Here is a 22,620-nt window from a genome sequence, read left to right as displayed (position 1 = left end):
TATGTAAATACAAAACATATGATACATATGTAAATACAAAACATATGATCAATACAAAAACATATAACACAACCATAATAAAACATCGACATAATTACTATGACACAACATAATCATACAGAATTAAAAACCAGTTCAATACTGATCCATTGGGTGAAGTTCAACTACCAATGGACAAGATCCCAGGGACGGCCTAGACACTATGAGAGGCTTGATCGGGGCTAGTGCAACAAAAGAATATATTAATGGAGGTGGATAAGGTGCAAGTTGGTGGGTAAAGTGCAAACTGGGTTTCTCGATCTCACGGCCTGTTGAGCTGCTACAAGCGGGTTAGACTAGTCTGACGATGTGTGGTAGAGCTGAGGAAAAGAGTAAAGTGCAAGCAGGGTCCTAGCCATTGGCCAATAGATGGCTATCTAGCCATTGCAGCAGTAATATAATAATCATCATCGTCGTCGTCATCATCATCTATATAAATAAAAATGTAATGTCCATTTGTAGGGACGGGGTATCTATCAAACTATTTCACCGACTAATATCAAATTTGGACACAACATAGCATTCGAACTGGTGAGTATTTTAAGGTATTCACATACCTACTATCACAAACCTGTCACACCTGAGACAAGTAACACCATGCCCCTTAGCAACAGCCAATCAGTCTCATCCTCCCTTAGCAACCATTGTAGCATACAGCTCCTCCCCTTAGCAATGGTGCTAGCAATGGACAAGCAGTCTCCTCCCTTTAGCAACTGGCATGGGCAGGGCCACCAGGAACAGCCAGGCCCGTCTCGCCACTCAGTTTGGGTTGGCGAGTTACATGAAGCAGAGGCTCTGTGGCCTAGCCACGGAAAGGAGGGACACTGAAAGTGAAAATCCTTTTCATGGGCCCCAGCGAGGTGAGCAAGAGATACCACTACTTTATTATTATATTAAGTGGCGTCAAACTGCACTAATTCTACAGTGGAGAGGCACCTACAATTAAAAGGCCACTGACCATCAGCATCTGTGCTTTAACGGGTTCTGTATTAAAGCGCTAGGATAAGCAGGATCGACTTGTCCCCGCCCATTCGGAGCATGTGACATCACAATGCCTGGCTCTTCCAATGAGGAGCGGTGTTCTGAAGCCAGAAGGTGAGATATTATCCTCTCTGGATTGGTTGCTGCTTGCCTGTTCTCCGGAAGTAGCCGTTGCAAGACTGCTTTTGGAGAGTAGTGAGAGTGGCTTGGGTTTCCAGTTAGCCCCCAGGTCTTTATTATTATATTATTATAATAGTATTAAATTATTATTTTTACTATCATACATATTATTCTATTATAATATCATATTATAACTGTATTATAGTATAATTATATTATTATTATTGTATTACAGTATTATTATATATTACTAGCTGTGCCCAGCCACACGTTGCTGTGGCGTAGTCTGGTGGTCCACAAAGGTTTCCCCTTGATAGGAAGCTGTCAGGCTTTGAAGCTGCAAGGTTATTCAATGGTATTCAAGCTAGCCAACAAATGATCCCTCAAGGTAGGAAGCAGCCAGGCTTTGAAGCTGCAAGTCTACTCAATGGTATTAAAACAAGCGAACAAAGGCTTCCCCTAGGTAGGAAGCAGTCAGGCTTTGTAGCTGCAAAGCTATTCAATCCTAATCAAGCTGGCCAATTGAAACATTTACCCTTGCCTCGGCATGCTCCAACTTTTTAAACAAAGGGCTAGTTCATGATCCCTCAAACTGAAGAAATGAAAAAAATCCTCTGAACAAATCTAATTTGTACTGCAAAAAAACCCATGAAAGAACAATACAGTATTTAAAGTGAATAATAATTTCAACCAACATAAACTTACTTGGCTGATAAGGTAGTCAAGCTAATTAGTATGGGGTTTTTTTTGCCTTTAAGTCATTTCAGACCCTAAGTCTAAAGTTTAGGGCGGGGCCAGGTAAATGACCTTGAAGGGACCCCTCATTACACATTGATCTGATTGGACAATCCCAATCAAGAAGAATATGAGTGATTGCCTCCTTATTGTGCTCTGTGAATGTTTTTCAGTAGGTTTCTAAGGGTTCTCTAAAATCACCAAATTGCAGAGTGCCAGGAAAACTACCCAAAAAAGCTCTCTTGGATGACACCATGCAGACACAATTGTGTCAAAAATAGCTGCTTCCTTGCTACATGATGGCAACTGAATAGGTTTGATAATGAGCCCTGACTAGTAGTGTTCAATCACATTGACTTGTTTACATTATGCCACTTGAGCTCCTGCTATTCTTCTAGTCACTTCATTGCCCTCAGCTGCAGCAAATGTCTGAGAGATGGTTGTGCTTAGGAGAGATTATGTCAATTGCTCAGATCATCTCTGCATCCAAAAATGACCAAGAGATTGAAAAGAGTGCCAGCCATGCCAGCTGGAGAATCACCAGGGGACTTCTGGGATCCTAGCACTCCCATAAGCCTCCGAATGTTATAGGGATCCACCGCTACAGAGTAGAATAGGTGATGGAATAGAGAGTTATTACTATCCTCCTTTTGTGTTAAGAGACCACACATAAAGGGCGCATCATGCTTCAAGAGTTATAATATGCTGGGATAGTCTCCCGGCTATCACGATGATTATGAAGTCTGGATACAACCTTGGTAAGGTAACGTTGGCATGGAACAGATAACCCTAAAAGCAAAATGCTAAGGGTCCTCAACAACAAATCTGAGACCACCTCTCTTTGTTTAGGCAGGAAGATTGCCATACAGCAAAATCCTTATTTGTTCCAGTTTGCTCAACCAAAGTTATACCCAAACCTGGACTCCTTATGGACAGGAGCCTGGAAAGAAAGATTGCCAACATCACTCTTTCCCTGAAAATGTGAAGCAATGCTGGCATCAGATATGGGGTGTGGGTTTCTCATACCTGAACTCTGCAAAATGTAGACTTTTCAATAAAGAACCTTCCACAGTGACATAGGCCAACCAGACTGAATCTATCTGTATGTGGAAGAACATAAAGATTTATATCCCTAATTAGTAAGTAAGAAGGGGTAAAGCTCCTCCCTATCTACATTCTCCAAATGATGATGCATAATTTTACAAACCTTGATCATGTTTGCTTTATCTTTTTCTCCATTTTCTAATCTACACAGGCCCAGATGTAACATTTCCTTATAAAGGATTTTGCTCCAGCACTGGAATAATTCTAGGTGCCCTCTTCTGCACCATTTTCCAGTTCTACAACTTCCATTTTAGATGATGTGTCCCAAGACAGATTCAACACAATAAAGTAGCATCCTGGTTCCATATAAACTGCCATGGTAGTATTTTGTGGAATCCTGGGATTTGTAGTTTAGGGAGGAATATTTAGAATTCTTACCCAGAGAGCTCTAATACTTCTACAAACTACAAGAGTACTGTATGTAGGAAGTAGCTCTGTCACCTAAAGTGGAATCGTTTTATAATTGTGTAATGTGTATAGACCACTCATGATTCCTCTGTGGTAAGGATGATATGATATTGCCAGTTTTCCTTCCTTTACTCATTATGCCTAATGTGGAATCCATCCCCTTTTAACAAAACAGCACCATGGGTCAGCACTGCCATAATTCCAAGTTCCCATTTTTGACCATTTGGAAATTGCTTGCTTTGCTTGCACTGAATGTCATTTGTTATTTTAGGGTCCAACTGGAAGGAATTAGAAGTTTTAACCCACAGCATGAGACAGAGATAAGAATGAAGAAATTCAGCCATTGGTGTATAACAAAAGAATCACGTTGCTGGCTTGATGAGGTTTAAAGGTGAAAAAAATAGCAGAATTAGAATGTCAAAATTGCTGAATCCTGCAGACCTGAATCACGAAGCCCTTTCAAGCTGTGTGCTTTTCTTCCTACCCGGCAGCTGCTAATTAAATCCCAGCTTCAGAGAAGTTTATGTTTAAGGAACCTTGCTCAAGCTAGCAGGTTGTGTGTTGTCAGCCAAATAAGCAAAATGAAATCACTGCGCCTCCAGAGACAGCGGTAGTGGGAGACAGAACACCAATATTAGAGACCGGCGGCAGGCAAACAGACTCCGCAGGGAAGCAATGTCACACATCTCTCTCTCTGGCATACACACCCACAGCCACACATGTCCCCCTCACATTTCCAGTTCAGCATCTCAGTACTAGGAGGGAAAGGCTTTCAACATGAGTTGAATATTCCTTTCAAAGTCCTGAATCCTCTCACAAAAATGCACTTCTGCATTCCCTTTGAAAAGCCTCATTTGAATGTGCAGCAACCTCTGAGAAAGGGTTTGCCTCAGCAACTTTTAGATCTACTGAAAGCTGCCTTGGCAACTCTAGCTCAGGCCAAAAATGGAAGCAGGCTGTTTGATTCCATGGTCAGTGAGGGCTTGAAAAAATGGAAGACACTATCTGTTCCCATGAAATTACAAATCTAGATTCCTCTGGGTTTACAGGAGAGATCCATAAGCAAATAACTAACTGTGCAAAAAAGCCATCCCTGGAGAGCTGTTGGATTACAACTCCCCCCTTTCCCCCCACCCACATGGCTGGGGAACGCTAGGTTTCTGGAAGGGACTTGTGCAGAATTAGTTTGTTACAGAAGCCGCTGCACCTGCTGAAATTTCCTCTGCTTTACAATTGTTAAAGACACAGGGATTCTGGTGTTGCATTTAGTTAATATGAGAAATGCACAAGCACTCCAAACAGACAAGGTAAGAGGGTACCTATCTTCTAAAATACATTTTAACAAGCCAAATGACTGTACACCAATCTCCTGTGAACTCTCAGTCCTTGGTATTACACCCATCCTTTAGCTCCTTTCAGAAGGTGCAGACAAAGGAATGAACGCATGCAAGGAGGAAGAAAACTGTGCTTTCTTTGCTTTGCCTTTCTCTCTTTGCTCCCAGACCTCTTTGCATTTGCCAGGGGGATGGAAGCTGGCACTTCAACAGCTAGACCTATCTACTCATCATTGGGGGGCCTTGTGTAAACCATACAGACCTTCCCTTAATGCACAGAGTGAGAATGGTAGCAAGAGAAACACAATGATCGTGAGATCACACCAGGAGGGAGCACTCTTTTAGAAACTACTCCTCTTGTATTAGGGAACAGTCTCTTGTTGATCTAATGATCTACTGTGTGGAGTTTGGGGTTGGGGTGACTGCTGGGTAGTGGTTGATAGGTTAGGCCTCATCTAGATGGCCATAAAATGCGATTTGAAACTGTATGATATGGTCAATGTCAACTCATATGCAATTCAATTATATTAGTCTACATCAACCAATCTCCATTATATGGTCAGTGTAGGCTAGTTGTGGCCCTGCCCTTCCCTAGCTGAAATAAATTTGAACTAGGCACAGCTTCAGCTTGTCTAGTGATGGCTCAAACATGTTTTTGGTAAAGTTACAATTGCACTCTTTGTCTCAAATTATGTTATATGGCTAGATTTATCAGATATCAAATTCCACTTTGCAGCAGATCAATTATTATTTTTAAATTTAGATTTGCAATGCTGAATTAATGCCTCAGATTCCGACCTGTTGATGTTTGAAAAATCAAAGAAATACTAAAGACCACAACTTGAAAAGCTAGCTAATTAACTTGCAAAGTTATTAATTCATTGGATTTTCCTCATTATTTCACTTACTAGATTCCTCAATTAACACTAAAGTTGTACAAAAATGCTGTAGTGAACTGGGTCATAGACTTAGGGGGTCATCTACACTGACTACTTAATGCAGTTTGAAGCTATTCCTCTTTTTGATCCATTCTTTTTAGTTATGCAGTTAAAACAAAATGGGTGCTGAAAATAATGGCCTTGATTGATACCTGATAATTTAAACCAAAGATGCCTTGATTGAACTTTGAATTTCCAGTTCCACCCTGCAAAACATTTGTTCAGCTGCTGATCTTTGCACAACCCATTTGGGAGAAGGGGGCAAAAAGGGTCCAGTGATTCAATTATGCAAAAAATCTTCACTTCCTCAGAAAAAAATGAGTGAGGGATCTTTAGTGGAGGATGGAAAAGAAAGATACAGGTAAGAAGATGTAAGATACATTTCATATTTTAGGACAGCTTTTCCCAACCTAATTATGTTAGACCAGTTATATTAGACCCCCATTACTTCTGGGCAGCAATCCTATTAGACTTTATTGTTCATTGAGAAAAAAATATAAATTTTGGAAATCATCTTTAAAAGAACAAAAACAGCAATAATGAAACATGTGCCTAGGATTAACAGTGACAACCTCCCTACATCTCCCTGTAAGTGCTATTGTCTCTCCCAGAATGAATGATTCCATTTAGTTAAGCAGCAATAATTCAACTAAGTAAACTAATTAAGTTACGATTCTTTGTGGTAATCAGTTGATTTCTCCCAAACATTTAACATTATGAAATTCATTTTTAACCTTCCAGTCTCTGCTAAAGATTACAACTGCAGTCTAGCAGAATACTTTTTCACCTTCCTTTGGATACCATCTTCTGATTTTGACTTGCATCTTCATTTGCGAACCCTATCTCCTGGCTTAGCCCCTTCTCTTTGACCACTTTAGTCCTCTCTACCTAGATGCCTTTTCTGCTATAGCTCTTTTAGGCCTGTTGTCACCTATTTCCATGTTTCAATCCATGTTTCCTTAAATGCTCCTTATTTTGACACAGGTCTTCTTTCTGCAACTACTGTTTCCTTAGGCTTTTACTTCTCCACTGACTGCTCACCTTGCATCTTTGACAATCTTGACTCTGGTCTCTCTCTCTCTCTCTCTCTCTCTCTCTCTCTCTCTCTGCTGTTAACTGTCCCCACATCTGCACCTCAGACCATTTATGACATTATCACTGTTCAGCTTCTATGGCAACAACAATGCTCAGCCAAAGCTACAGTATATTTTAAGGTTAGTCTCCCTAATTACATAGCTCCTGCCATCTAACCTGCCAAAACTCTGTAATGTATGTTGAAAATAAGTCAATTTTTTAGCTGCGATACTCCCTTAAGCTTGAGCACACATTATATCGGTGTATTTCTGGAGAGAAAATAGTTTAAGATATCACACTTTGTCATATACTGCTGAGACTCTGTAATTCATTTGCCAAGTTCATATTGAAATTACTATTTTGCAATAATCAAAGTATGTTTACACTGTGATTCTACAGAAACACGAGGCAAGAGCTCACACAAAGTCTGAGGCTTTTTACCTTTTTGCTAGTTCTGCTGACTATGGAGAGAAATTCGAAGGTATGTGCAAGACGGTGCTTTTGGGAGTGCTTTTAGATGCACAGACCACTAAAAATAGTAGAGTAGGTCACAGGCATCTTCCAAGCTTAAAATAAGGTTATCTGTATATTTGAGCCCATGACACAAAAAGCAGGAAAATGTTGTGTTGTGCATGAGCTTATTACTTTCTTTTACTAATGGAGGAGGGAGACTGTGACTGCTGAAATACACTCTCCTTTCCATATTTCCCACCTTATTGCTTCTGCAGATGGACGTTTGTAGTGTAGGGTGAGGTGCCTGAGAACAAATAGTGCAGCCACTTTCTTGCTGATATGGCAATATTACTAAAGCTAAATTATCTGGATTGCAAGCTGTCAGCTTTGCATACAGGTGTACGTGCCAGGAAAAGGTGTAACAGCAATCCCCCCTTGCGCAGAAGCATGAAATAGGGTAGCTGTGACCTCTGATTTGCAACTTGACCATTATGGGTGTTAGATGGAAAAGGAAGATAGAGAAACAGAATCCCTCTTCCCCCAAAGGAGCTCCAGAACAATGGTTCAAGGATGCCCATGAAGGAGAACCAACATTGCTGGGTGAGCAGATATAGACTGTCCTTACTGCAATAAAATTAATGGCATATAGTGCACTTGTTTTCTTCTTGTGAGTAAGGTTTCCAGCCCACTGCATGTCCAACAAGGTGTCTGGCCCCTAGTTAAAATATACCTAATTGATTGCAAAAGTTGATTTATGAAACTGATGTAGCATGACAAAAATCAATGCTAATTGGTATGACAATCAGCTAATGCCTTAATAATTGGAAATCTGGGCCATGCCTTAGTATACTGTATCTTCCCAAGGATGCCAGTGTCATCAGCTTCAGTAAGGAAATAGAAACACATCATAGTTTTGCTGGAAGACAGACAGCATGGGGTTGCCTGAGATGGTTGGTTTTGCTTGAAACAAAAGAAATTGTGGTGCATTGAAAGATTTAGGGTTAGCGCACCAAACACAGCAATCAACAGATATTATTTCTAAGGACCTCCATAGTTTAGTGCCACCATCCACAAGAGCATGTACTTTGGTCTGAAAACTGCAATGAAGAAGTTTGACAATTGAGAAAAATGCACATGTCCTCCCCATCTAAACAGATGTGATTGGAGAGTCCATGATTGGTTGGTGTTGTTGCTGTTGTTCTGCCTTTTCTCGCTTAGCATATACTCAAAGCAGAAACAAAGGTCCTCTTACACTCAATATGACAAACTGCAAGTTTTGTGCATCTAAATTTGCTAACAATGGTCACACATCATAGTTGTATGTATTTTTTAGTTTTATTCCAGTATGTAACACAGTTTTTGTTCCTGGTTATAAATGTCATTTCTTAATTTGTTGTATCATAAAAACATAGAAAAGGTTTATTAAACTGCAAAAACTTTGTTTTTGCGAGACATCCTCCAGCACATTTCAATGAATATCTCATAGAGCAGTGGTTCTCAACCTGGGGTCCCCAGATATTTTGACCTTCAACTCCCAGAAATCCTAACCACTGGTAAACTGGCTGGGATTTCTGGGAGTTGTAGGCCAAAAACATCTAGGGACCCAAAGTTAAGAACCACTGTCATAAAATCTCAACCAATTCAGCATAGTTTGTGCTGGCAGTCGCAAAAAATGAAGTTTCTGGAATGTAACAACTACTTTCAAAGTAAGTCCCACAAAATTAAATAGGGGAAACAATACTTTCAAACCAGGAACAGATTTTTTTTTCAAATTTTGTTACATAGTGTAACAATGCTTTTCATCTTAAATGCCCTCCTTTATGAAATGAAGTAATGGAAAGCCCCTCCCCTCCGCATTGCTTAGCAGAGTTTTATAAAGAAACACAATGACACACATATACACAGATAAACAGAGAGATAGTTAGAGTTTGTCCATCTATCTGGAATGAGGTCTTCCTCCTCTTCTACGACCTTCTACTTTACCAAGAATTATTGTGTTTCTTAGTAAGTCATATCTTTCCATGATATGGCCAAATACAACAGTGTCTTGGCTTCTAGGAACAGCTCAAGCTTGATTTCTCTAGCAGTGATTTACTTGTCTTTTTAACAGTTGTGACAGCAGCACTCCTGCACAGTCATTCCTGACTGAGCAGGAGCGCCACCATCACTGCCAATTGCCATGTCCCTGTGGAAGCTGCTCAAAGTTAAAAAACAACAACAACAACAACAACAAAAACCAGGTGGCTAGTGGGCTCCCTGAAGAACGCATGCTGCACTTTAAATAGGGACTTGGACATTCATGTTTTGGAGTATCTGAGCGCTATGTGTGTCATGAAATTAAACCCACATTGTGCTCACTGTATATGGTCCCAAGGAAGAGCCCTTAATCAGGAAACTGTTAATCTGACATGCTGCTTGCTAATTATGACACTAACTTTTGTTCAGTTTGAATTTTCTTGGGTAAAACTGTTTGACCCATTGCTAATGGATTCATCCACTATTAGGGCAGAGGTATGACCAGCTTGTATTATATGTCATTCTAGAAAGTTATTTTTGGGCAGGGATCCTGCTCACTGGAGGACTCTTGGAGCTGCAGTTTAATACCCACACCCAGTACCATCATATGCATTTAATCACAACGCATTTTGGAGGCCATGTCATGCATCATCATCGTAATTATCCTGCTTTTGCTCTTTAAAAAGACTCAAAGGGGCTAGCAAAGTTAAAAATAAGACAATGTATAATTTACAACCTAAGATGTGTAAACATTAAAATAGAATTAAACACAGGAGTATTTAAAATAGTTAAAATCTTTACAACCCTATTAAAATATACAAAACAGTATACAGCACTCCCTGGCTTGGTCTTAAAAAATCTTCTCTAAAAGCTGTTTGAACATTTCTTCAGTCAACATTTTCTTTATTTTTGTGGCATAGACTCAAACTAAATTTTATCCACTTAGTTTAAACATGTCACCAGAAAACCAAATAACCAAATCTGTATCTGGGTAGACACACACACACACACTGCATTCTATGCCCAATCCACTCCAAAACAAGCTACTCTGAAGCAGGTTTATAAAGTTAATGGACCTCTAAGGCTACTGAGTTGGCTTTTACATTTTAATTGTCACTAGTTTTTAATCCTGTCTTGTCCTTCAATGGTTAGACGTGGAATGTAATTTTTGTAATGTCATTATTTAATTTTTATGGCAATGTCTTTATTATTACAGCACTGAATGTTTGCTGTTACTTGTTGCAAACTGTCCTGAGTCCCCTTGGGTTGATAGGGCAGGACATAAATAATTTATTATTATATAAGTTTACTACCAGGGCTGAAATACCTTATTCTCAGACAAACTATCCTTGTTTTGAATATCTTGTGTAAAACTCTGCTGAATTCTGCTGTCAAAAAGTCATGTGGCCTTTGTTTTCCCTTCCTCCATTAATGACATTCAACAGTTATTATGCAGGCATACAGTGTCAACAAGAAGTCCCAATAATGTGATGTCTGCTTCATTCCAAGATAATAAATAATGGAAAGTGGCCTCTGTTCCACTGTGAACTCTCTGTATGCTCAAGTTCTCCTATCCTAAAGATATTAATCTAGAATGGCAAAGATTGTTCTCTCCCTCTCTCTCTCCCTCTCCCTCTCCCTCTCTCTCTCTCTCTCTCTCTCAACCTGTCCTACCTCTGAGCAATGTGAGGGTAAACTTGTGGAGGACACTACTTGAAGCTTACTTGGGGAAAGGCATGATACAATGAAAAAAATGAAATGCAAGTGAAGCACACTGAACATTGCAGACTGCTATATAAATAAATATCAAGTATTCCTGCACAGTATGTATGAAGAATGTCTGTGCCAGCATAAAGAAAGCTTTGTTTTTAAAAAGTGTGGACAGAAGTGGAGAAGATGGCCCTTGCCTCATATCACCGATTGCCATGCTATTTATCTATGGCTGAAGGTAGGTTTGAGCAACTCCGCCATCAAGCTCAGGTGTCTGCCCCATCCAGGAGACATGTTCTCCAAGCAAGCGACTAATGTAGCAAAGAGCTTAGAGAAAAGGAAACAGGAGAGGAAAGGCTGACCCCTGCTGGTCGACTGTGAGCATGACTCCCTGCACAAGCATGTCAGCCCCCAGTTTTTCAGGTGGGGTTGTTCAAAGACCCAGCTCAGCTTGCAAGACTTGTTGCCATTACAGCACAATGTTGGTGGCTGCACCTGAAATGATGCAATGTGTTTTGTAACATGGAAGGGCACATGCCTCAGGCAGATGAACTGTTTTGCATTATACGAATGGGAAGAGAAAAGCTATAAATTTGCTGAATGGGTTGTAACAACCAAGCTTCATAAGAGAATCTCCAAAATTTAGTGGCTAGTCTGTGAGTGAAAATGAACCCTTACTGAGGTGGGGCTAAAGTGAAATATGCTAGCAGCCTTGCAATCTGAAGCATGACTGTGGAGCAATAGATAGAGAGAGCACTAGAAGATGGAGATCTAGGTTTGGAGCTACACGCAGTACAGGCCTTGGTATTCAGTGAAATTTGTTGTGGCAACCACATGGGCTAGCCTTTATTTCCAATCCCTGTTTCCATGTTACAAAACATCACTATGTGGAGGCAAGGCAAAGTAGAAACCTGTCACCCTGTAAGTCCATTTTCCTGTTGCACGTCTGCCCATGTTTTCCATTCTTCCAGCTCTGCTGGCTGTGGCTGACACACAACATTCTCTTGCTCTTTAACAGGGCTCTTAACTATTCCTAATACCACCAATGGCTGGCGCTTTCCTTGTTAGTGACGCCTCTCCAATTTTTAATCTGAATTGGAAAGGAACTATCCAGAGTGCTGAATCCCATTCGCCAAAGATATTCTGTACCTTGGATAACTTTCTAATGTTCAGACTAAAACTCACAGTAGAATCATTCGTCCTGTTGTAATTACAATTGCTCAAATTTGCTGTTCTGTACCAGTGGTGGCGAACCTATGGCACATGTGCCGGGCGGGGCACAGAGCCCTCTCTGTGGACACACCACCTCACCCCAGCACAGAATGCCTCTAGACTAGTAACTTTTTTTCGTGTCAGGAGCAACCGGAGTTGCTTCTGGAGAGAATTGGCCGTCTGCAAGGATGTTGCCCAGGGGACGCCCGGATGTTTTGATGTTTTACCATCCTTGTGGGAGGATTCTCTCATGTCCCCACATGGAGATGGAGCTGATAGAGGGAGCTCATCCACGCTCTCCCCGGGTGGGATTCGAACCTGGCAGCCTTCAGGTCAGTAACCCAACCTTCAAGTCAAGAGGCTTTTATCCCCTAGGCTCCCCAGCACAGAATGCCTCTAGACTAGTGACTGAAATGGGACCTTTGGGATTGTTGTCACTTGGGCTAGAGAATCACCTCCTTCAGTATCAGTAATTCAGTTAGTAAATGAACTGTATTACTACTATTATTACTGACACAAAGACATAGTGTGTCACAGGAAACAAGATCTATATGCTGGATTTCGTATCACAAAATCACAAGTCGAACACTTCCCAAGTGTTTAGGACTGTGTGATGTATTTTCAGATGATGCGCGCAGATCCCAGTAAGGTGGTCCTTTGCAGTTGACAGATCATAATTTTGTCAATATTTATTGTTTCCAAATGCCGGCTGAGATCTTTTGGCACAACACCCAGTGTGCCGATTACCACTGGGACCACCTATACTAGTTTATGCTAGAGCTTTTGCAGTTACAGTAGAGTTATCCAACATTCGCTTATCCAACATTCTGGATTATCCAATGCATTTTTGTAGTCAATGTTTTCAATACATTGTGATATTTTGGTGCTAAATTCGTAAATACAGTAATTACTACATAGCATTATTGTGTATTGAACTATTTTTTCTGTCAAATTTGTTGTATAACATGATGTTTTGGTGCTTAATTTGTAAAATCATAACCTAATTTGATGTTTAATAGGCTTTTCCTTAATCTCTCCTTATTATCCAACACATTCGCTTATCCAACATTCTGCCAGCCCATTTATGTTGGATAAGCGAGACTCTACTGTATTATTATTATTATTATTATTATTATTATTATTTCAATAATAGAGTTAATTTTGATGTTCTCAAGGCTCGGGGCAGAGTAAAACATAGTTGAAATAGGTGGATAAGACTGTTAAAATAAGTTGAAATAATTCATTCCTGGGTCAGATTATTAGGAAAAAGAACACGCAAACTAAAGAGATTGAAACAATTTGCTTTTGCTTACTGCTACTGGCTGGGTTAACCAAGTGCACACACTTTTTGTGCTATTAACCCAGTTTGCCAAAAAAAAAAAAAAAAAACTGAAGTGGAGGATAAAGAGGGAAAGTGAGAAGAGGAGAGAAAAATGGGGACATTTCTTTGGTGGTCCCCCAAAGTCCCCCTTCTCTAAACAGGTTTATTTTAAGATCAACACCCCAACTTTCTCTGCTGAAGATGGGATTCTCAAGGTGGCGGGTTGCAGCAATACTAAATAAAACACTAAAATGGAGTCATGTATTAACAAAATTAAGTTTAAAATCCCCAGTTAAACACCTTGTTTTCTGGCACTCTTCCCTTTCACCTTCATGGAGAGTGAGGTTCTGCAGAGGGTGATGCCAGCCAATGTGAGAACAGGAAGGAGCCTTGTGCCACCTGAAAGGGAGTACACATTTTTTGACATTTTCTGAGGTTTTCTGACACTGCTGCTTCCCTGGAGCTCAGGACAACATCCAGTGAACTCCGTCACTACTCGAATAAACACCTCAGTCTCTCGGAGGCAATTTACTGTGCTTGTGTTGTTTTGGCAGCAAAAGACTGGCCCATTGGGGAGCAGAACATGAGCTGGGATTTGCTTTGGAGAGCCCACTCATGGTTCCTAGAGAAACCCCTTTAGATCTGGGGGACAAGGGTACAGTTGGCTCTCCATTTTCACAAATTGAACAATTCATGGCTTTAAAATATATTTTTTTAAATACCAAAAAGCAAACTTTACTATCATGGGATTTTCAGATCAACAAATGTTGGCATCCATTTGCATCCTGGAGCCAAACACGAGACGATACTGAGCCCTCACTGTAATAGCTCAGTAGAAATCAGGAAGGGATTAGGAGATTGATTTCAAGGTAGACCTTTGCTAAAAACATGTGCCAAAATAGCTGGAACTTTAAAAGGCTCGGGGCTTTTTTGGGGTTGGGTCTATACAAGTTGTCCAACTTACATCCGACTCCTAGTTAAGAACGTGGGTAAGACAACAGGGAGAGAAATCTACTCCTAGGACCTGAAATTCACATCTGAAATAGTTGTCATGGGGAAAAGTTGTCTTCACTGTAGTTTTAACACCAATCCTTGTTTCCACAACAAAGCCAATTTTTTTTTCAAAATCCATGTATTACAGGGACAGAAAGTGTGGTGAAATCTATTGAACAGGGGCACAGACAGCAAAAGAAACAGGTGTGTTAACACTTTTCAAAACTAAAAAGTGTTGGTTACACTTTAAAAAAACAAACTGTTGCGACTGACATACAAATTTATCTTACAAATCCTTCAAATTTGGAGAACTTGATTTTTCTTGATAACACTGGTTAGCTTTAGAAAATTTGGAAATGGAGCTATTGGGGTTCCAAGAAAGCTCTATCTGGAAAAATAAATCCTATGATCTGCATGAAACACTTGAGAAGATAGAAAGGATAACAAAGGACAGTACAGTTTTGAAAAGAAAATTCTTAAAGTGTGGAAATTCTCTGCCAAATAATTTTAAGTCCATGAAAGCACTTAGGACTGCTTTCCTTACTTTGTTTGGATCATCTTATGCTTGTGAATAGTCATTTTTAGCTTTGAATTATATCAAATCTGACACCAGAAACAGACTAACAGATGACCTGAGTGCTGCATGTCATGCTCTCAAATTTACTAAGTACAGTACAAGCAAAGATTAAACAAATTATCAGTACGCATATAACAGCAAAAATAACATAATTGTTCAAAAGTATGCCTAATGCAAATGTTTACCTTTCAATAAAAGGTTCTTTGTATCATTGAAAGCTCTGTTATTGTGTTATTCTTTTAAGACAAAAGATGTTAATGTATGAAAAAATTTTCTAAACTAAAACTTCAATATTGAGATCAAATTGCCATCTTGACACTTGGCAATAAATAATTGAGGTTTGGTTTGCTGTTTGGGCACTTGGTCTTGAAAAGGTTCACCATCATTGTTCTATAACCTTATATTTCACTCAAAATATTAGAAATGCCACTTTCTTTGAAATTTAGCACATTGACTCAAGCTCTGCTCTCATTTCCTTCCCTCTGTTGTTCCTCAATGCTCGTCTCAGACTGTAAGACCCTTAGTGCTAGAATCTGTCTATTTTGAGCTGCCTGTGAAGCTGTGTCATGAGTAGTGTACATGAATGCACCATATAAATTGTAACCATAATTATATTAATAAATTATGCAAATCTGCATCCTTTGGACTGTTGCTGAATTTGATTTCAGGAAGTTAATCCCTGTCATCTCCAGAGAGCTATTGAAATTTCTTTCTGAAACCCTGGAGAACTCTTGTCAGTCAGTGTGAATTATACGGCAACTTTCTCCAGTCTGATGTTCTTTAGACATCCAGAACTGCAGCCCTCCAAGCAGCATGACCAATTAGTGTTATAGTCCAAGATGCATGGCTAACAGAAGTTGAAGTATACAAGGTTAAGGCATACCGGTATATAAACTAGAAGGAATCGGAGTAGGACATGCCATGTTAAGTGCAATACACTTATTTTAGGTTTAGTTTAGGTGTTTTGCAATTAAACCTGAAAGGAATGCTTAAACCAGTATAGCTTTGACCAGACAAATAAAGCCTCTCATTTATATGCTACAAACGTTATTTCAGCCTGAACTATTGTCTACTTGCTTTGGGCCCGAACCACTTCGCAGAAACCACCAGAAATCACATCCAGCTTGGATGCTAAAAGCCCTTCCACACAGCTATATAACCCAGAATATCAAGGCAGATAGTCCACAATATCTGCTTTGAACTGTATTATCTGAGTCCACACTGCCATATAATACAGTTCAGAGTAGATTTTATACAGTTGTGTAGAAGTCTCATGCTTCTGTAGCAAAAGCAACCTGTTGTTCCAATCTCATTAACCCAACTCAAGAACAGAAGGTGCTCTTTTTAATCTCTGTGACATTTTCAACAGCATACCAACAACCACCAACAGCAATTATTACATTTTTGGAGAGGGGTTTTGTCCTTTTTGTATAGTTTTAGCAATATGGATTAGTTACCTAATTACTCTTTGATGCTATTTAATACATTTACAACTTGGGAAGATAAATGGTTGGGAATATGCACTCCCTTGGCCACAACATCAAAGTGAGCTTATGGGTGAAGTGAGCCAGTTTCCCAGAGGGACCCTGGAGCTATGCCTTTAGCACCAATATAAAATGGGTGAAAATGCTAATATTAAGGCTGCAAAATGCTTCACCATCTCATCTGTGCAGCTCAAGTTTCTGTTAAGGTCACAGCAGGCATCCAGGCTTTCTCTGCCTCCTTGCTCAGTAGGCAATCCTGCTTAAATGAGAGATCCTTTGTTGTTGTTACTATTGTGAGCCTTCCAGTCATTTCTGACTTATTTCTGGCAACCCTAAGGCAAATCTATCAGAGGGGGGCTGTCTATGTCTTCTACCCTGTTAATTGTGTATATGGAATCTAAGGATGGTAGGAGCTTTGGTCACTGAATGCAAGGCATCTCAACATGAGTTTATGCAGAATTAAATTGGGTTTTTAAAAGGAAGAGACTTATTGAACTAAGTAAGGTCACTTAGCCCCTACAAATATTCCCATAAAGAGAGGTTCACACTGTATAGTTGCAGCAAGGCTTAGGCCTCAGCCTATGAACACCTTCATAGGAAGACATCCATCTGAGCCCGTGGCTCAGAAAATAAGGACTCCAAGGAACTGTGTTTCCTGTTTCTGAAAGGGATACAAGGTGCCACAAAATACTTTTTTGGGAGAGGGCAGCCTAACATAAGACAAGTATGTGTTGAGGGTAGGGTCACCAGGGTGAACACTGTAGAGGACTGTTGTTCTATTAATGGTTGAAGAGGGAATATCAGCAGGTGTTACAAGATAAGCAGCTCCTTCAGAAATTCCCTCTACAATGTAACTACTGAAGGTGCAGCATCCTTCTCCAGTTGTCTCTCTGGCAACATGATTGGGTGGTAGTGAGGCATCCTAGCAGAACCAGGCGGCAGGCCCTTTGCATCCCCTCCAGTTTTGACGCAGCTCTTGTTTGTGTGCCTGGAAGCTGTCTTCCCCTTGAGGCTCCACATGGGGATGGCTGCTCCATAGTGAATCCCCAGGACTCCTGTGATGATTGGAAGGAGTTGACTGACGCAGGAAAAAAGCTTATTTTGCCCTCAGGCAACATCCTGTAAACATCTTGTTATTGGAAACAAAGTTCTTCAGGTGCATTTCTAGGAAGGCCCAGCTAGAGAATGCTAAATAATTTAAATACTGACAGATTTTTTGTTGGTGGCTTCCCATCCATGTATAAGGGTTGGCCACACTTAGCTTCCAAGATCAGATGGGATCTAGTCCCTTTAGGGTTTTTAGGTCCAGAAAATTCAAAAACTGAATGACGTTTGTTATAAGCCACTCTTATTGTTATTACTTTTTGTAACTCTTTTTTTCTGTATGTTTCTATATACAGTAGAGTCTCACTAATCCAAGCCTCGCTTATCCAAGCCTCTGGATAATCCAAGCCATTTTTGTAGTCAATGTTTCCAATATATCGTGATATTTTGGTGCTAAATTCATAAATACAGTAATTACAACATAACATTACTGCGTATTGAACTACTTTTTCTGTCAAATTTGTTGTATAACATGAAGTTTTGGTGCTTAATTTGTAAAATCATAACCTAATTTGATGTTTAATAGGCTTTTCCTTGATCAGTCCTTATAATCCAAGATATTCGCTTATCCAAGCTTCTGCCGGCCCGTTTAGCTTGGATTAGTGAGACTCTACTGTATATGTTTTTATTTCTGTTCACTTGAATAAAAATGAATGTAAAAAAATAAGCCATTCTAGATAAAGGTGTTTTTGTTTTTTGAGAGCTGCTGCTAGTCAGACAAATATAGAAAACGCTGATAAAAGGACCAGCTGTCTGCTTCTACCTAGCAGGCTTAAAAGCTCCTTCCAACACACAAAAACTATGTAGGCAGATTCTTTCTGGCCATGAAGATAGTTTGAAGGAGGCACAATTCGTAAATTTCTTTATATCTCCTGCTCTTAATGGCAGTGGAGCCGTGCAAATGTTAAAAGATGGCAGCCACACCTGCAAGCTCCTCTGCTTTCAAAAACAGCAGGTGACCATTCTGAGAACTCTTAAGATAGTCTCTAAAACTGTGCAGCCTTGCAGGTATTACCAGACTCAACTCCCATGAAATTTAGCCAGCATAACCAGGACTGTGGAGTCTCTATGATTAAAAGGTTTTTTAAAAAGGTCAAAGAGAAACAATTATTTTCAGGGAGAACTAGCAGGCAACAGGAATACATTTGAATGTATGGTGGAGTTTCTTATTAAGGAAGGGAGAATTTGCTCCAAAGAGGAGAGGATGAGGAGTTCATGGTTTCAATGTTGCTTGATCTCCTACAGATCTGGACTTGAGTGTGAAGGAGCTGAAATTAACATATGTGGAGGACCAGTTGCTGGAAACCATGGCCTGGAGGGAGTCAATCTTATGCTTGCCGAAAAGCTATACTTCTAAATTAGATTTTATGCCTTAGTTCAGTGGTTCCCAGAAGTCCCAATCCGTTTACCAGATATTGGGATTTCTGGGAGATAAGCCAAAACATCTGGGGACCCACAGGTTGAGGACCACTGCCTTAGTTAAACAGGATTTTTTTAAGGTGAGCCATTTTGCTTTCAGCAATGTCTTATAAGCAGAATATTCTTCAGAATCTGACTACAAATTTAGGTTCCCAAAGATTCCAGCTTTTCTTTAGCAGAAAATCAAGTTTCTAATTTTTATCTGTTATGCAGACAAATATGTTTTTATACAAAAACTGCATAAACAGACCTTGCTTTTCAACCACATTACTCTCATCAGTAAACTATAAAATGTTGACTTTGACTTGCATATATTTATTTATACTGGAATCATCGTATGTTTTATGTTAGAGTGTCAACACTACAAGGTTGAAAACACCATATAGTTTAAAGAATTTCATGTAAAAGTGGCAGATGTACATTTTTATTCTGTACAGAATATGCATTCGTTTTTCATAATAAATATGTGCAAAATATAAACCAATATTTTAAAGGTTTGGACATACATCTCTTCTTTGTCCTTCCATGCCCTATGAGGAGCAGATTAAAGAGCTCAGTATGTTTAGTCTGTAGAACAGGTTGAAAGGAGACATGATCACCATGCTTAAATATTTCACAGGATATTATCAGGAAGAGGGAAGCAGGCTTGTTTTTGCTACCCTGGAGATGAGAACTCAGAACAATGGTTCAATGACAGGAAAGGAGATTCTACCTGAACATGAGGAAGAACTTCCTGATGGTATGAGCTGTTCAGCAGTGGAACTCTCTGCCTCGGAGTATGGTGGAAGCTCCTTCCTTGGATGCTTTTAAAGAGAGGCTGGATGACTATTTGTTGGGGTGTTTTAATTGTGCTTTTCCTGAATGTCAGTGGGTTGGACTAGATGGCCCATGTTGTCTATTCCAAATCTATGATTCTATTATTCTACTTCTCTTGAGTTTCCTTCACATATTCAAAGTAAAACTCCACCAGGAAATACCCCTGCACATTCTCTACTGCTCTCATGAATATGAGGTACTTTGCATTGCTCCCATTTTATATGTTCCATTGACAGCATGTGGACACTGAAATCTCCATTCTAGAAGCGAACATCTCCATCTCTTTTTTGTCCACTCTTATAATACTAATTATAAAACAATGCCAAGAAGAATCCACTCAAATCAAATTATTAATTAAGTTGGAAATTTGTCAACACAAATGAGAAAACTTAATTAAATGCATTTTAGTGGAAGTAATTGATTTGTGTTTAATTCTTAGCATAAACATTTATCTAGAATTGTGTTATTAATTAAGTAATTAATTAGTTAAATCATAAACAGTGTTAAACAGCCCATAAATTTTACAACATCCTAGTTCTTTATCCAAAATCTAGTTCTCTCTCAATTTTCTTTTCATTTTTTTTATTACTTCCCCAGAGTTTGGAAATTGCAAGGCACAGAGTTCAGGTCACTTACTGAAGAGTAGTTTCAGTGGGATGAACTGGGTTAAAATGTTTTTTATGGGTAGCACTTGTAGTAATTAATCATCCTCCATTTCATCATCACCATCATCATCTATTAATATTTTTGATATTACCTTCTGTAATATCTGGAAATTAGACAACTTCCAGACATTATAGAACAGGCATGGGCAAACTTCAGCCCTACCAGCTGTAAGGAATTGTGAGAGTTGAAGTCCAAAACACCCAGAGGGCTGAAGTTTGTCCATGCCTGCTATAAAAAAACACTTGAAATAGATGTGAAATCAAGGACAGAAAAGAAAAAAAGACTTTAAGACTATAATTTCATACAACTTTCTCCTTTACTTTACAAAACACGTTTTATCTCAGAGATCATCCAACATCCCAAATCACTAAAATTCAAGTCTAGAAATACAAAAATGCTTTTACGTTTTACCAACTGAGATAAATATTCATGGAGATGTGTTTGGATGAACATATTTAGGTGTTTAATTTAGGTATCTTGCAAAATTGCAATGAAAACGGAGGAATCACTGCAAATTTGATTTATTCAGCCATAAGACAGATGGTTATGAACTTAAAAACTGAAATGTATTGCAAATTGGATTTTGAAATGTGTTTATTTTATGTAAAATAAAAAATGTTTAGTGCTAGACTGAGCCTTAGAAGATCCAGGTTTTTCACAAAAATGGTATGTTCCTCCTTTCCCTCACAGAAGGATAACCATCTCAGACTTTAAAGTTTCCTCAGACAGAGCTCATTTTACAAGTCTTAAAATCCAAGATAAAAATTCCTGAGGCTCTCCTCTAATGATCTGGGACATTAAATGCACTAGCCATACTACTGATTTATCTGCAGTTGTGAATTCCCTAGGAGGCTGAACACATGGAAGAGGGGGGGTTGCAGGAAGAAAAATTCAAATGTAGGGCACACAAAAAAGCCTTTACTATAGCCTTATTGTTACTAAAAGTACTGGGGACTGATACCCTCAGAATGCAAAGCAATTATAAAGTATGTATGCTAGTGTGTTGGACTCCAGACCGAAGACACAACAAAGTCATGAAACTCCTGGAGTAGCGTGTGGCTGCTCACTACTTCTTAGTTAGAAATCCTCATGGGGGTGATAATAAAAGGTAAATGGGTAGCAGAATGATTCATGCTACCTTGTCTCCAGTGGAGGAAAACTGGATATGGTCCATGCATGTAATAAATAGATAAGTATTTTTCTTCAAGCAAGGACTTCCGCCCCCCACAAAATGATTTAGGGAGTATTTCAGTGTAGTAAAACTACTAAAAATATAGACCTCTCTGTACAATACTAAACGTCTTTATTTATTTAATTTACAGCACACTTTCATCCAAATGGAATCCACTGATCCAATTAAGAAATGAATGTGTACCTAATTATTAATGTCCCCATTGTTCCTTTTTAAAAGTACAAATGGCTATAGGGTTCTTTGTTTATTTTATTTCCTGATTATATGATAATTTAGTGAATTCCAAAGTTAAAATATTTCAAACCACAATCGGAAGGGCAGCCTGGGAGCAACCATTGAGAAGGCCTTCTACTAGTATGCTCCCACCAGATGTACCTGTGAAGGTAGGGGGACAAAGATATTTCCAACAGATTTTAAAGCATGGGCTTGCACATAAGGGAACCACTGGGTTTTCAGTAAGCCAGAGAAAGGGGGAGATAAGGGAATGAGTTAATGAGGAATGTAGAAAAAGAAACTAAGAAAAGGATCTTTGGTAGTGGTGGGCGGAAATAGGGGGTTTCAAAGTAATTCAAGCAGTTAATTCATTCTCTTCAAGTATCAAAACAGGGATGAAGGAAATGAGAAAGTGAAATCACAAATGAGTGTGTCTGTCTTCATTCTCCTAAAACTGCTAATCTAGTAATGTAACATAAATGTAAATGGTTATTTAAAATTATCTTCATTGGTTAAAAAAAACACTGTCCCTGTTCAATGTAAATCGAATTACACTGAATTAGATTTTCAGAACATTAATGGTTAACTTAATGTACTAATCCCTTCTCACTAACTTTCTCATCTCTATTAAAAACAATGCATACTTGCATACTAGCTGCATTCAATTCATCTTTGAAGGTATCCAAAGATAAAGGACAATGGAACTTGTTG

At 39.2% G+C, this 22,620-nt stretch overlaps 1 protein-coding gene and 1 long non-coding RNA gene across 6 annotated transcripts in view; one reads left to right on the top strand and one right to left on the bottom strand.

The window, feature by feature from the left end:
* brinp2 (BMP/retinoic acid inducible neural specific 2) overlaps positions 1–22,620 on the bottom strand; it is a 117,726-nt gene that overhangs the window by 86,961 nt on the left and 8,145 nt on the right. The window lies entirely within an intron of this gene.
* On the top strand, positions 719–3,280 carry LOC103278595 (uncharacterized). Of its 2 annotated transcripts, none has more exons than XR_506189.3 (3): positions 719–899; positions 2,725–3,014; positions 3,131–3,280. It is a non-coding gene; the product is annotated as an uncharacterized LOC103278595 (long non-coding RNA). The 2 variants fall into 2 exon arrangements; XR_506188.2 differs by lacking the exon at positions 719–899 and adding an exon at positions 1,150–1,249.

This window comes from Anolis carolinensis, chromosome 4 (genome assembly GCF_035594765.1).
Source record: "Anolis carolinensis isolate JA03-04 chromosome 4, rAnoCar3.1.pri, whole genome shotgun sequence".
Classification (NCBI taxonomy): Eukaryota; Metazoa; Chordata; class Lepidosauria; order Squamata; family Dactyloidae; genus Anolis; species Anolis carolinensis.
The sequence above is the reverse complement of the archived record's forward strand: the minus strand, read 5'-3'. Positions and strand labels throughout refer to the sequence as shown.